Raw genomic sequence first — 16,125 nt, 5'->3', positions numbered from 1 at the left:
TTACGAGGATATGCCGGGAGTAAGCACAGATATTGTCCAACATCGGATTCCGTTATATCCTGATGCTCGACCAATCAAACAGAAACTTCGACGTATGAAGCCGGAATGGGCTTTGAAAATCAAAGAAGAAGTTACGAAGCAGATTAACGCTGGATTTTTGGAAGTGGTAGAATACCCTGAGTGGATTGCCAATGTTGTCCCGGTGCCGAAAAAGGATGGAAAAGTTAGAATGTGTGTGGATTTTAGAGACTTAAACAAAGCAAGCCCAAAGGATAGTTTCCCTTTGCCACACATAGATGTTCTAGTAGACAGTACAGCAGGACACGCGTTGTTGTCCTTCATGGATGGGTTTTCAGGGTACAATCAGATAAAGATGGATCCTCGAGATATGCAAAAGACGTCGTTCATCACGCAGTGGGGGACCTTCTGCTACAAGGTCATGCCTTTTGGTTTGAAGAACGCCGGAGCTACCTATCAAAGAGCAGCCACGACTTTACTACATGACATGATACACAAAGAGGTCGAAGTCTATGTAGATGATATGATAGTCAAATCCAAAGAACGACTAGGGCATGTTACTGCGTTAGAAAAGTTTCTCACAAGGATTCAAAAGTACCAACTCCGCCTCAACCCACAGAAATGTGTATTTGGAGTAACTTCTGAAAAGCAGATTCGAGGTTTTCTGGGTAGAATCCAGTATGTTAGCAGGTTCATCGCTCAACTCACCAACGTCTGCGAACCTATTTTCAAGCTTCTTAAGAAGAATGAACCAACAGTTTGGAATGAGCAATGTCAAAAGGCTTTCGACCAAGTCAAGGAGTATCTCTTAAATCCACCTATCTTGGTCCCACCTACACCGGGTGAACCACTCCTTCTTTATTTGTCAGTCACAGAAGAAGCTATGGGATGCATGCTTGCACAGTATGACAAAGATACTCGCAAAGAAAGGGCCATCTACTACATCAGCAAGAAGATGTTAGAATATGAACGAAAATATTCATCCTTGGAGAAAACCTGCTTAGCATTGGTATGGGCTACTCAGAGACTCCGACATTATATGCTGTCTCATTCAATTATCCTGTTATCTCGGATGGATCCTCTCAAGTATCTTTTTGAGAAACCAGCGTTAACAGGGAGAACCGCGCGATGGTTACTATTGCTGTCAGAGTTTGACATCACGCATGTTACACAGAAATCCATCAAGGGGAGAGCTGTAGCAGAATACTTGGCGGATCACCCTATAGTAGGAGTAAGGCATGTCGATCAATTCCCAGATGAGAACATCTTGCACGTTAAGGAAGAACCGCAGAACCAAACATGGCAGTTATACTTTGATGGAGCGGCCAATCAAAATGGGTATGGAATAGGGGCAGTCTTGTTATCTCCAGAAGGGTGTCATATTCCTATCGCTATTAAGTTAGCTTTCTCGAACACTAATAACACGGCTGAATATGAGGCGTGCATCGCAGGGCTCGAAGCTGCTTTGAACCTGGGCATTACAGAAATTGAGGTTTTCGGGGATTCGGCCTTGGTCATACATCAGTCATTGGAAGAATGGAAGACTAGGGATGAAAAGTTGAAACCCTATCATGAGTATTTGCTAAACTTAGTCAGTAAGTTTAAAGCAATCCTATTCCAGCACTTGTCAAGGGAGGATAACAAATTTGCTGACTCCTTAGCAACTTTATCTTCAATGATCCATTTGCCTCCTGGCATGGAATTAAGGCCAATCACGGTTGAAGTCAAAAATAAACCCGAGTACTGCCATCAAATCAACATTGCTACTCGACTACCCGATGGAAAGTCATGGTACACAGACATAAAGAAAGTGTTGGAAAAACAAGAATTCCCGGAAGAAGCATCGAGGAAAGAACAACAGACCCTACTAAGATTAACTTCTCAATTTATCCTGTGCGCAGGAAGCTTATACAAAAGATCTTATGATGGGATTCACTTGTCGTGTGTTGATGAAGATCAAGCTGAGCAGATAATGATTGAACTACATTCTAGAGAATGTGGCCCTCACATGAGTGGGAAAATGTTAGCTAAGAAGATTATGAAACAAGGATACTACTGGCCCACGATGGAAACAGATTGTCATCACATGGTCAAAACCTGTCATAAATGCCAAATACATGCGAACCTGATACATGTACCACCATCTCAATTAGTGGGTCTGACCTCACCATTGCCTTTCTCAATCTGGGAAATTGACATTATTGGTAAAATATCACCTAAGGCATCGAACGGGCACGAATACATTCTGGTTGCCATCGATTATTTTACCAAATGGGTTGAAGCTGCCTCTTATGCTGTCCTCACTACGTCTCGAGTTGCAAAGTTTATTCAAACGAACATCATTAGTCGATATGGGGTACCTTCAGAGTTGATCTCTGATAACGGGTCACACTTCAAAGCTGAGGTTATCAAATTGTGTTCAAAGTTTAAAATCTCACACCATAAATCATCTCCTTACCGACCTCAGACTAATGGAGCAGTCGAAGCAGCAAATAAGAATATTAAGACTATCCTTAGGAAAATGTGTCAATCACATCGAGATTGGTCAGAAAAACTGCCATTTGCATTATGGGCATATCGAACCTCAATTCGATCCTCCACTGGAGCTACTCCTTAGTGTATGGCATGGAAGCAGTCTTGCTAGTTGAAATGGAGATTCCATCTCTCAGGGTTCTGTTAGAAAGTCAGTTGTCAGAAGCAGACTGGGTTCGCCAACGGTATGAAGAGTTGAATTTAATCGAAGAAAAATGACTGAGAGCGTTGTATCACGTGCAAGCTTATCAAAGAAGAGTCGCCCGTGCGTTTGACAAGAAAATCAAGGCCCGTCACTTACAAATCGGGGATTTAGTACTCAAAGAAAATAGGGCACCTATTTTTGATCCCAGGGGAAAGTTCAAACCAAATTGGGGAGGTCCATTCATCATCAAAGAAATATTACCAGGAAAAGCTGTCAGACTTCAAGATCATGATGGAACTGAGTTACCAGAACCAACCAACCTTGACCAAATCAAACGGTACTACATTTAAGGAGGCCATCTTTGGCCGAATCAATTTCCTTGCTACCCAGTTCATTATCTCTTTTCTCAGCCCTTTGCAGTCCTTTCAACAAAAAAAAAATTTGTGCCTTTTATTTCTTAGCCTGATCACCTAACCTAGGGGAGGGAAAATTCGAACTACGTTTTGGTCTGATCCCAAAATTCTGGGGTACGTAGGCAACCTGAGAAGTTACTTCAGGCCCGACCACATCAAAATAAAAAAATATATTTCCCACACAACAAAATAAAATCAAGAAAAAATTCAAAAAAAAATTGTCAAAGTGGGAAAGAAAATTTAAAGAAAAAGAAATAATTTAAAAGGAAATGCCACACAAGGGGCATTTGGGTTTTTGAGCCTCAAAATTCCTTTCTTTTTATACCCAGTCCCAAGCTTACCTATAAAAGTCCTCCTAAGTACCGTACGAGAAGTCAAGGAAGATAGCAAAGCATGATTAGACAGCGACTCCAGAAGTTCAGAAGAGAAGAAAAAGATAAAAAATGATGAAGCCTGCTAAGTTGAAAACCCGAAAAGGGCGACTTAGGCAAAAATTAAGGCAAGCTCGCAAGGTTGAAAATCTGAAAGGACAACTTTGGCAACAATCAGAGCAAAGAAAAAAAGAGAGCTCGCTAGTTGAAAACCTGAAAAGGCGATCTAGGCAAAAGCTAGAGCAAGCTCGCTAGATTGAAAACCTGAAAAGGCGATCTAGGCAAAAGTTAGAGCAACAAAGAAAAACAGAAGAAAATCCCAAGCTGAGAGCGGTCCGAGCTGAAACATCAGAAGTCCGAATAATCAAGTTCAATACTTAGCTTAAACCAGGCATAGACTCAGAAGCCCCAAGTATCTTGTCTACGATCGATCTGAAAATGTTTACTACCCCAAGTGAACCAAGGGAGATAAGGGTGAATTCTATGATGAGTCTCGAAAGGAAATAATTTTGTACTCTTGAGCCTGACTCAAAACCTTCAATAAAATTAATCAAAATTAAAAGTTGAGTCTTTTTTGCGCTTGTGGTAATCAATTATTTCAAACCTTCATACAAGGGGCATTTTCTTTCTTTTGTTAGTGTTACTTTTCCCCCTTATACTAGGGGCATTTTTTTATGATGTGTTCAATTATTTTCAAGGCCATGGTCATTGTCAAACTAGGGGCATTTTGTCTTCGAGCAATGTTAATCCTAAAAAATAATAGGAACCCCAAAGTTAAGGTTACCCTCTTGATAACAGTTCTTTCGAAAAACTTTTGAGGTTCAAAAGAAATAAAAACTCAGGTTTTAAATTCATAAAACTTTTTGATAAATCCTTGAGGTTCAAACAAAAGCATATTGGATCTCACATAGGAGATATAACATTCTTTCGTTCTCCAGATTCTTTTCCAGATTCAATCATTCTTGGAATCAATCATTTCTCTTCCAGATTCATTATCTTCCAGATTTATTCGTTCTCCGATTCGTTCTAATCAGTTTTCTCCAAAATTCATTCATTCCTTTGCCAATTTTGCTCAGTCTCCGCCAAGGGTTATCTTGGATTTTGTTCAGTCTCCGCAAAGGGTTATCTTGGATTTTACTCAGTTGCCGCCAAGGGTTATCTTGGATTTTGCTCAGTTTCCGCCAAGGGTTATCTTGGATTTTGCTCAGTTGCCGCCAAGGGTTATCTTGGATTTTGCTCAGTCTACGCCAAGGGTTATCTTGGATTTTGCTCAGTTGCCGCCAAGGGTTATCTTGGATTTTGCTCAATTTCCGCCAAGGGTTATCTTGGATTTTGCTCAGATGCCGCCAAGGGTTATCTTGGATTTTGCTCAGTTATCGTCGAGGGTTTTCTCAAAATTTTACTCAAATTATGCCCAGTTTATGCTCAGTCTATGCTCAATTTATGCTCAGGTTTTACTCAATTTTCACAATGCACACACTTGCACATTTGTTCTTTTAGTCAGGGAGAATTCTCTAAAATTCAAGGATCTGACACTGTCAGTGAGAGTTTGCGCTCAAGGACCTGACAACCTTTTAATTTGGGGAGAGCTTTACCCTCAAGGATCCGAACACCTTGACGAAATGCTAAATCAGGCTGCAAAATGAACTGTCACTAGCTTTGGCATTCAGATATCGCACTATCTACCAAAATAGATTTGCTATCTAGTTTGCTTCAACCCTCTGCCAAAGAGGGGCATCTGTAGACACCCCATTTTTGCATCCGCCTGATTAATCAACTCGTCAACCCGATCGCAAGGATTCCCAATGATGGATGTGTATTCCATTGCTTTACTTTGTTACCAGATTTGTTTTAGAAATCCAGATGAGGTATCTCGAATTGACAAAACCTTAGAAACCACGCTACGCTAGGAAAATACGACCCTAGAAACCTAGAAATCATCATCTTGCAGACCAAAAAGAAGCTTCACGATAAAAAGCACTAAAAAATTGACCAAATTATCAAAATACCCCTAACATCAAAACAACCCTAGAGCCTACGTTACGCTTAGGAAAACTCTCTCGAACACATAAAATAACAAATCGGAACCAAATAGATCATTTCACCAATTTTAACAGAATTTGACAAAATTACGAAAATGCCCCTCATAAAGTTCACAATCATTTCACATAAAAATTTTCATAAAGGATACAAACCAACATTTCCATTGAATTCCTTACGAAAAACTGATTCTAAAATATCCTAGAACATCAAAAACTGACTTAAAATGTGAAAAGTCCTCTCCGGGGGCAAAACGGTAATTTCACAATTTTCATGATAAAAAATTTCGAAATTAATGAATAAAATATGAAATAATTAAATTTAAACATTAATGAAATTAATTTAAAATTTTGAACCTAAAAAATCGATCAATCGGGCTCTCAGGCAAAATTGTTGAGGGTTCGTGAGATATTTCTTTAAGGACCCCTCCATTTGGGGGTCCAAAGAATTAAAGAAATAATGGAAGGGGTTCTCCAAAAACCAAAAGTAAATCAAGCAAGACTAAAGTCAATGTATTAAAGTCAATCAAGTGAGACTGAAGTCAAAATTAAAATCAATTAAGCAAGACTAAAGTCAAGTTATTAAAAGTCAATCAATTAAGACTAAAGTCAAAACATTAAAAGTCAATCAAATAAGACCAAAAGTCATAATAGAACTCTAATTAAATAATAACTCTATTTAATAGAGTTCTAACTTAAAAACAATTCTACCTAAAATAATTTGAATTAAAACACAATTCTACCTAAAACAATTTGAATTAAAACACAATTCTACCTAAAACAATTTTAATTAAAACACAATTCTACCTTAAACAAGTCAAACTAAAACACAACTCTAATTAAAAGATCTCTAATTAAACACTAACTCTATCCAAATCAACCCCTAAAAAAATCTATAAATAGAGGTGCTCACACCCTATTTTCGTATCAAATCATAAACCCTAAGAGAAGTAGGTCTAGAAGCTCCCCTAGCCCCTCATAAACCCTCGTTTTAGAGCCCCAACTCCTTAGCTAACATCCCTCCTTCAATTTTAGTCTAGAAAACACCCAAAAGCCTTCTAAAAACACCCCCAAATCCGCAACGAAATTGAAGAGTTCAGATTCAAAAACAAGGAGATACCTTGCCTCGGAGATCCGAAGTCAAATCCGGAAGCAGAACGAAGTAAGGGAGCACGGTACAAGGAGTTCTTTTTGTCAGATCTGAGGGAACCAAGTCCTTGCCATCGGAAAGGTAAATCTTTTATTTTTATTTATTTTCTTATCTAGGTTTTAGCAATGTAATTTACTTGTGGAATTTAGTAGAGACCGGCTTTGGCCGGGCGGGGGTTGGTGCCTAACACCTTCCAACCCCGTAACTTGATCCCCGAATTCAGTTTTTTTTTGTTTTAGATTAGTTTTTATCCGTTTAGAGTCATTGATCGGTTCCTAGACCGTAATAACTAGGTGGCGACTCCCAAACCTCAAGGGTCAAAAGCGAATCTGCGCACCCCGCGGATCGAGGGCGCTTTTAGGGTACGAGTCAAGAGTTGTAGCTTTCATAAATGGTTTGGCATCCCACGAGGGGACTGACCACGTACTAGTACTACGTTGGCAATCGGGAGATGTGACTGTGTGGCTTACAATAGGTCAAAGTCTCAGGTCGCTCCAGCCTGGGTGCATCAATATACTTCTCAGAATCACCTGATCAGACGGTATTGATGCCCCAGTTCGATATACCCTAAGGTACGTGACTGGAGTTGTGGTTTTCGTGAATGACTTCGCATCTCCGAAGAGATCGGGCCACGCACTAGTGCCACGTTGGCTATATGGGACGTGTAAGTGAGTAAAACAGTAAACGTGCATGCGATGTGTGCAAAACAAGGTGGGGTGTGCCCGGGACCTTTTTCAAACAAATGGGCCCATGGGTCCAATTAAACCATTACAGCATTGATATCATATGGATATTAAACACCAATCCAATCACATTCCATCACATCAACGTTATGATCAACATCAAATATGTATCTCCAATAAGATTATGGCATGTTGATTAACATAAACTAATATAGTCTGATTAAACATGCACATCACCTTCATTCATCGATCATGGCAAATTAATTAATGGCATATGATAATGAATTGGATCCGATCACTGCAATAGGCACAATTTTGTGACTTTCATAGTCCAATCAAAGGTTGTTTTGAGTGATCCTAAATAAATCAAAATTTTAAAGGATATCGAATTGAGGGTATAATAATGATTGATGAGATAAAGATGATGTTTTTATTTTTTATTTTTTATTTTTAAAAAAAATTTGAGCCTAATCAAAAGAAAATTAGAAAACAAAACAAAACCAAAAGACAAACATATGTTGCTGTTGACAACATTAAAAAATTGATTTGCTTTCTTCTTTTTTTTAAAAAAAAAACCTTTAAATCTTTCATTTTTATCCTTTTTTTAAAAAAAAAAACAAAAAAACTAAAAATAATTTTATGAAAGAAATTACATGTTACTGCCATCAAGAAAATTCGAACTTAACCACTGCAAATTGGAAATCAGCTTTTGGGTGCAGTCCAATGAATAACGACCGATTGAATCTAATTCGAAGGTAAACAAATGAATGAGCCTACTCAACATGAAAATCAGAACCTTCAATGTAATCTATTTTTACACAACCCATTGGTAAATCAGAAGCATCCAGCGAGCAAGGTGTGAAGAATAGAAACGAGAGAAAGAAGGAAAAAAACATAGTTGTAGCCTATAATGGAAACCCATGGAATTTATCGATGAATTATTCGCCATTTTAGCACTGAGATGAAGAAATTTCTTTATGAGCTTCTCTGTTGGTGATTGGAGACTTTTATTTGAAAGAAAGAGAGTGAGAAACCGAGATTCAACCAATCTTCACAAAGATCTTCACGTTCGAGATCGAGATCAGAAGTACCTTTCTTACAAGAACAGCCACTAAAATCGAGACATGAGACGATTTTTGAGTGAAGAAGATGCGCAGTAATCAGAAAACAGTGCCCCATACCAGTCCGTTCGTTCACCACTTTCTCGTTCGGTCGCGAAGTAGAGGACTAAGACAATCCCAAAATAACTAATATCTAGATCGTTCGAGCTTTATAAATCAACATATGGAGTTTGGAACCCTTTGAGCAGCAGAACTCTCTGTCGAGATTGATAGAGTCGAATGGGGAAGAAGACATTGGAAATAACTAATTAAAAGAAAAAAAATAAAAAGGTTTTTTTTACTTAAGACACCCCATTTAAAATAGTTGAGTTTTAGAAGCTTTAATCGGCTTGTACTATGGACACACCACTAAGAGTTGCAGCCGGCAGAAACTCAAAGAAAACTCTTTTTTATTTTTATTTTTTACTTCTTTTTATTTGCTGTCCATAGGCAGCATGTCTTACCTAAAAAAATAAAAATAAAAAAAAAATGAAAAAAAATAAAGAAAAACTCTTTTTTTTTGTTTCATTATTCCATCATCATTATTCTGCCCTCAATAACATTATTCTTTGAAATTTAATATTATTTAAAGTCATCCTAAGTGACTCTCGATCGAATTATAAAAAAAATATACCACATTAACGTACCCAGAATTAAACAGAAATTAATGATTTGGTCAACAAATAAATGTACAAAAAATGGTAACCTGACAATAATAAGAAATTAACTAAAAATTAAATAGAAAAGAAAGAGAGCAAAAAAAAACAAAAACAAATAAAATAAAAATTAGGTCAATGGCAATATTCCCATACTTGGGGTTTTTCAAGTTTGATAGTCAATGGCCCCAGTGAAGTCGCCACTGAAAGCGCCCTCGATCCGCGGGGTGTGCGGATCCACTTTTTACCCTTGAGGTTTGGGAGTCACCACCTAGTTATTATGGTCTAGGAACCAAACTGACTCTAAAACGGATAATGAACTAATCTACTACAGAAAATCTAAATCCGGGGATCATGTTACGGGGTTGGAAGGTGTTAGGCACCAACCCCGCCCGGCCATTGCCGGTCTCTACTTATCCCAAATAAATCTACATCGCTAATGACAAACCTAGATTAAAAATAATAATAAAAAAGAAACTTACCTTCGATCTGCAAAAGTGTTATTCCCTCAGATCTGGTGAAAACGGCTCCTTGTACCGTATTCCTTACTTCGTTCTATCTCCGGATCTAATTTCTGATCTCTGAGGTAAGGTATATCCTTCTTGGATCTGAGTGCTTCGAATTTGTTGTAAAATTTTGGGATGTTTTTGAGAGGTTTTTGGGTGTTTTTTAGGCTAAAATCAGAGCAGGGGTGTTAGGTAAGGAGTTGAGGCTCCAAAATTAGGGTTTTGGAGAGGTTGTGGAGGCTTATTTACCTACTTTTCCTAGGATTTTTTTTAATACAAAAATAGGGTGTGGAGGCTTCTATTTATTAAGTTTTTTAGGAGAATTAGGGTTTGATTAGGGTTTATTATTTTTAGGAGAATTTGGAGCACCCCCCTCTATTATATCTTTAATTCTTTGGACCCCCAAATGGAGGGGTCCTTAAAGAAATATCTTACGAACCCTCAACAATTTTTCATGAGAGCCTGAATGATCGATTTTTTTAGTTCAAAATTTTAAATTAATTTCATTAATGTTTCACTTTAATTATTTAATATTTTATTTATTAATTTCAAAAATTTTAATTATGAAAATTGTGAAATTATCGTTTGCCCCCGGAGAGGACTTTTCACGTTTTAAATCAGTTTTTAATATTCTAGGATGTTTTAGAATCAATTTTTCATAAGGAATTCAATGGAACTATTGGTTTGTGTCATTTATGAAGTTTTTTTGTGTGAAATGATCGTGAACTTTATGAGGGGCATTTTCGTAATTTTATTAAATTCTGTTAAAATTGACAAAATAATTTATTTGATTTCGATTTGTTGTTTTATGTATTTGAATGAGTTTTCCTAATCGTAACGTAGGCTCTAGGGTTGTTTTGATGTTAGGGGTATTTTGATAATTTGATCAATTTTTTAGTGATTTTCATCGTAAAGCTTCTTTTTGGTCTGCAAGATGAATTCTATGTTTCTGGGGTCGTATTTTCCTAGCGTAGCGTGGTTCTAAGGTTTTGTCAGTTCGAGATACCTTATTCGGATTTCTGAAACACATCTGGTAACAAAGTAAAGCAATGAAAATAACATCCATCATTGGGAACCATTGCGATCGGGTTGACGAGTTGATTAATTAAGCGAGTGCAAAAATGAGGTGTCTACAGCTAGAGTCCCATTCAATAGACCCTTGCCTTTTCCTTTTATAGTGGTTCTCCCCAAAAATCGTGAGAAAGGGAGAGAGGGGAGAAATGGGAGAGTGAGAGGAGAACATGGGTGGTTATAAGGAGGAGTTAGAGACATTGGAGAAAAGAAGATAGGGGAGTTGGAGAGTGCCCACGTTTTATTTTTCTCTTTTTTTTTATTTTTATTTTTTTATTTTGGAGAATGAGAGGTGGTGATCCCACGCTACTTATACTACGATAACTTCTCGCTAATGAGTTGTGATTGATTGATTTTTTATTTGAATTTGAATTTTGGATTTGTCAATTTTTTTGGATTTCAATTTAGGTTGGTTTAATTCCAATTTGGTTCGTTTTGAATCTCGATTGGAGTTTTAATTGTTTAATTTGAGTTTAATTTTTAATTTAAATTCTGAACGGGTTGATTAATTTAAATTTTAATTTTAAATTGACTTTAAATTTTAATTGGCCGGTTAAATGTATTTTAATTTGTTGATTGCACTTTGATTAGTCGATTTGGTTGATTGATTTTAAAATTTTAATTCAATTTTGCATTTTGATTGGTTGAATTAACTTGATTTTTAATTTGATTTTGATTTTGATTTTGTATTTTAATCGGTTTATTGATTTTTAATTTAAATGTATTTTTTATTTTGTATTTTAATTGAAATTTAATTTGATTTTACAATTTTAAATTGATTTAAATTTTGGATTTTAATTAGATCTTAGTTAAATTTTAGTTTAATTTTCAATTTGAGTTTTAATTTTTTTTATTTGAATTTTATTTTCCTAGGGATCAATGTCTGTATGTTAGAGTTGGATGTTAAGGGACGTTTTAGTCATTTTTACAATTTTTGATGATTTTTCTTGAATTTCTCAATTTTCATTGGTTTGGATCCTATTAGACTCGAAATCACATTCTGAGTGTAATGGAGGTACTTTCAAGATGTTTTGGGGGTTCAAAATTTATGAGGGGCCTTTTCGTCATTTTATTGATTTTTTTTATAGATTTTCCTCAAATTTCTCTGTTTTCATCGATTTGGGTCCTGTTAGATTTGAAATCACATTCTGAGTGCAATGGAGGTACTTTCGATCGGAGGTCCAAAATCTATGAGGGGTATTTTCGTCATTTTTGTGATTTTTTTAATAAATTTCTCTGTTTTCATCGATTTGGATCCCGTTAGACTCGAAATCATATTCTGAGTACAATAGATGTACTTTCAAGACTTTTTGAAGGTTCAAAATTTATGAAGGGTATTTTCGTCATTTCGGTGATTTTTACAAATTTTAGTGTGAGATTTCTTTAAGTTCCTACGTGATTATTTCTAAGTCTCAAAGTCATATTTTCCTAGCGTAGTGAGGTCTCTAACTTATCGAACTGCGTAGCGAACCTATGCCTACGTGCTTGTTAAGTCAGGCATAAGATGTAGTGATCTTAAGTGTGCGTAAATTTCTATGTCGAGTCGTGACGAGTAGGGGGATGAAAAGAAACTAAAAACAGAAAGAATCAAGAAGTACTCACAAGCCTTCGAGTTCTTTTATGTTCATCATTAGAAATTCACAACAACCAGGTGACGAATTGTCGAATTGGGCAGATGCAAAAATGGGGTGTCTACAGCTGGTGGATTAGATGGCTTGCCACGTGAAAATATTAGTAGGAAGATCACACCTACTCTGCTAAAAAACTTGGGCTATCCTGATTGGAAGGTCTGCTTGAAAACATGTTCATTCTCAGTATTCAAAATGTCATGTATATCACTATGTCAGCAATGTTAAACATGCAAACAAGTGATGGTCCTGATGTTGAACTATCAATTATTCATGATTCTAAGCCTGCTTGTTTCTCTGTTGTTCCAGATCCATTTGGATTGATGTTGAACTATCAATTATTCATGATTCTAAGCCTATTTGTTTCTCTATTGTTCTAGATCTGTTTGGAGTCTATTGAATCGGTTAATAAGATATTAGAAGAAGCCAAGAAGCGCATTCAACCCTCTAGAACTGGTATGATAGTGTTGCATTCTGTTAATGTGGTTCTATAAGATTTGATCTGAATACTCATTTACTTGACTGACATAACCACTACTGGTTGACATGATTATGAAATTTGGTTATTTGTTTATTATTACTACTTGTCTCGAAATAATTTATACTCTGCTTTAGCTTTACTCTCTTTCAGTGTGTAGATTATTGTCTCTTTGAATTATTTTTAAGGTTTATTTTGTTTTCCTAATTATTTTGGATTAATATGGAAGAAAGAAAGAAAAACTCTAATGTATAAATTACCTTTTGGATTTTTTAATGTTCAAGTAAGAACCTGATCTAGATTAATAAACAATGTTAGGTTTCAAATGTGTATCAAATCAAGATGATGAAAATAGCATAAGGTTTACATTTATCTTTGTTCAAAACAATGGCTCATTTTGTCGATAAGATCCATATAAGTAGTTTGTTTTCTAAAGCTTAGACACCATGAAATGTTCGATAGATGGTAGGAGTAGCACATTAATTTTAGGAACTGATACAGGAATAAAATGGATTTGATCAGAAATGGATCTAAAGCTATCCATATTCAGATTAGGTTTTTATGAATCTGAAAGCGCCATCGATCCACGGGGTGCGCAGATCTGAAAGCGCCCTCGATCCGCGGGGTGCGCGGATCCGCTTTTGACTCTTGAGGTTTGGGAGTCGCCACCTAGTTATTGTGGTCTAGGAACCAAACTGACTCTAACATGGATAAAAAGAACTAATCTACCACAAAAAATCTGAATTCGGGGATCATGTTACGGGGTTGGAAGGTGTTAGGCACCAACCCCGCCCGGCCAAAGCCGGTCTCTACTAATTTCCCAAATATATCACATTACTAAAAACCTAGATAAAAATAAAAAAATTACATACCTTTCCGATAGCAAGGATTTTGTTTCCTCAGATCTAACAAAAAGAGCTCCTTGTATTGTACTCCCTTGCTTCGCTCTGTCTCCGGATTTGACTTCGGATCTCCTAGATCAAGGTATCTCCTTGTTTTTGGATTTGAACTCTTCAAGTTTGTTGCGGATTTGGGGGTGTTTTTGGAGGGATTTTAGGTGTTTTCTAGACTAAAATTGAAGGAGGGATGTTAGGTAAGGAATTGGGGCTCCAAAACTAGGGTTTATGGGGGGCTAGGGGAGCTTCTAGACTTACTTCTCTTAGGGTTTATGATTTGATACGAAAATAGGGTGTGAGCACTTCTATTTATAGATGTTTTTAGGGGTTGATTTGGATAGAGTTAGTGTTTAATTAGAGATCTTTTAATTAGAGTTGTGTTTTAGTTAGACTTATTTTAGGTAGAATTGTGTTTTAATTAGAATTGTTTTAGGTAGAATTATTTTTAAGTTAGAACTTTATTAGATAGAGTTATTAATCAATTATAATTCTATTATGACTTTTGGTCTTATTTGATTGACTTTTAATGTTTTGACTTTAGTCTTAATTGATTGACTTTTAATATCTTGACTTTAGTCTTGCTTAATTGACTTTAATTTTGACTTCAGTCTCACTTGATTGACTTTAATACCTTGACTTCAGTCTTGCTTGATTTACTTTTAATTTTTGGAGAACCCCCCTCTAAAATAACTTTAATTCTTTGGACCCCCAAATGGAGGGGTCCTTAAAGAAATATCCCACGAACCCTCAACAATTTTACCAAAAAGTCCGATTGATCGATTTTTTAGGTTCAAAATTTTAAATTAATTTCATTAATGTTTTACTTTAATTATTTAATGTTTTATTTATTAATTTCGAATTTTTTAATTATGAAAATTGTGAAATTACCGTTTTGCCCCCGGAGAGGACTTTTCACGTTTCAAGTCGGTTTTTAATGTTCTAGGATGTTTTAGAATCGGTTTTTTGTAAGGAATTCAATGAGAATGTTGGTTTGTGTCATTTATGAAAATTTTTATGTGAAATGATTGTGAACTTTATGAGGGGCATTTTCGTAATTTTGTCAAATTCTGTTAAAATTGGTGAAATGATTTATTTGGTTCCGATTTGTTATTTTATGTGTTCGAGAGAGTTTTCCTAAGCGTAACGTAGGCTCTAGGGTTGTTTTGAGGTTAGGGGTATTTTGGTAATTTAGTAATTTTTTAGTGATTTTTATCGTGAAGTTTCTTTTTGGTCTGCAAGATGATGATTTCTATGTTTCTGGGGTCGTATTTTCCTAGCGTAGCGTGGTTTCTAAGGTTTTGTCAGTTCGAGATACCTCATCCGGATTTCTGAAACATATCTGATAACAAAATAAAGCAATGGAATACACCTCCATCATTGGGAATCATTGCAATCGGGTTGACGAGTTGATTAATCAGGCGAGTGTAAAAATGGGGTGTCTACAGATCCGCCTTTAACCTTTGAGGTTTGGGAGTCGCCACCTAGTTATTACGATCTAGGAACCGGATATTGACTCTAAACGGATAAAAAAACTAATCTACTGAAGAAAAACTGAATCTGGGGATTACAGTACGGGGTTGGAAGGTGTTAGGCACCAACCCCGCCCGGCCAATGCCGGTCTCTACTTATCAAATAAAACTACATTGCTAACAAAAAACCTAGATAAAAGAAATAAAAGAAATTTTACCTTCGAAACGTAACGATTCTATTCCCTCAGATCTGATAAAACTGTTCCTTGTATTGTACTCCTTGCTTCGTTCTGTCTCCGAATTTGATTTCTGATCTTCGAGGCAAGGTATCTCTTTCTTGGATCTGGATTCTTCGAATTTTTTATGAATTTTGAGGTGTTTTTGAAGGGTTTTTCAAGCTGAAATGGAAGTATGGGTGTTAGGTAAGGAGTTAGGGCTTCAAAATTAGGGTTTAGGGGAAGCTAGGGAAGCTTTTTGACCTACTTCTCTTAGGGTTTATGATTTGATATGAAAATAGGGTGTGAGGACCCCTATTTATAGATTTTTTTTATGGTTGATTTAGATAGAATTAGTGTTTAATTAGAATTCTTTTAGTTAGAATTGTATTTTAGTTAGAATTGTTTTAGGTAGAGTTGTATTTTAATTAAAATTATTTTAGGTAGAGTTATATTTTAGTTAGAATTCTATTAAATAGACTTATTATTTAATTAGAACTCTATTAGGATTTTGACTTTTGGTCTTATTTGGTTGACTTTAAGATTTTGACTTTAGTCTTACTTAGTTGACTTTTAATATCTTGACTTTAGTCTTACTTGATTGACTTTAATTTTGACTTTAATCTTACTTGATTAACTTTCATATCTTGACTTTAGTCTTACTTGATTGACTTTAATTTTTTGGAGAACCCCCCTCTATTATATTTTTAATTCTTTGGACCCCCAAATGGAGGGGTCCTTGAAGAAATATCTTG

The 16,125-nt window shown here is 36.0% G+C and overlaps 1 protein-coding gene across 1 annotated transcript in view; it reads right to left on the bottom strand.

Annotated features, from left to right (window-relative positions):
* LOC147410196 (putative monogalactosyldiacylglycerol synthase 3, chloroplastic) overlaps positions 1-16,125 on the bottom strand; it is a 39,485-nt gene that overhangs the window by 11,584 nt on the left and 11,776 nt on the right. The window lies entirely within an intron of this gene.

This window comes from Akebia trifoliata, chromosome 2 (genome assembly GCF_017979445.1).
Source record: "Akebia trifoliata isolate Shusen 1 chromosome 2, ASM1797944v1, whole genome shotgun sequence".
In the NCBI taxonomy this organism is placed as follows: domain Eukaryota; kingdom Viridiplantae; phylum Streptophyta; class Magnoliopsida; order Ranunculales; family Lardizabalaceae; genus Akebia; species Akebia trifoliata.
The sequence above is the reverse complement of the archived record's forward strand: the minus strand, read 5'-3'. Positions and strand labels throughout refer to the sequence as shown.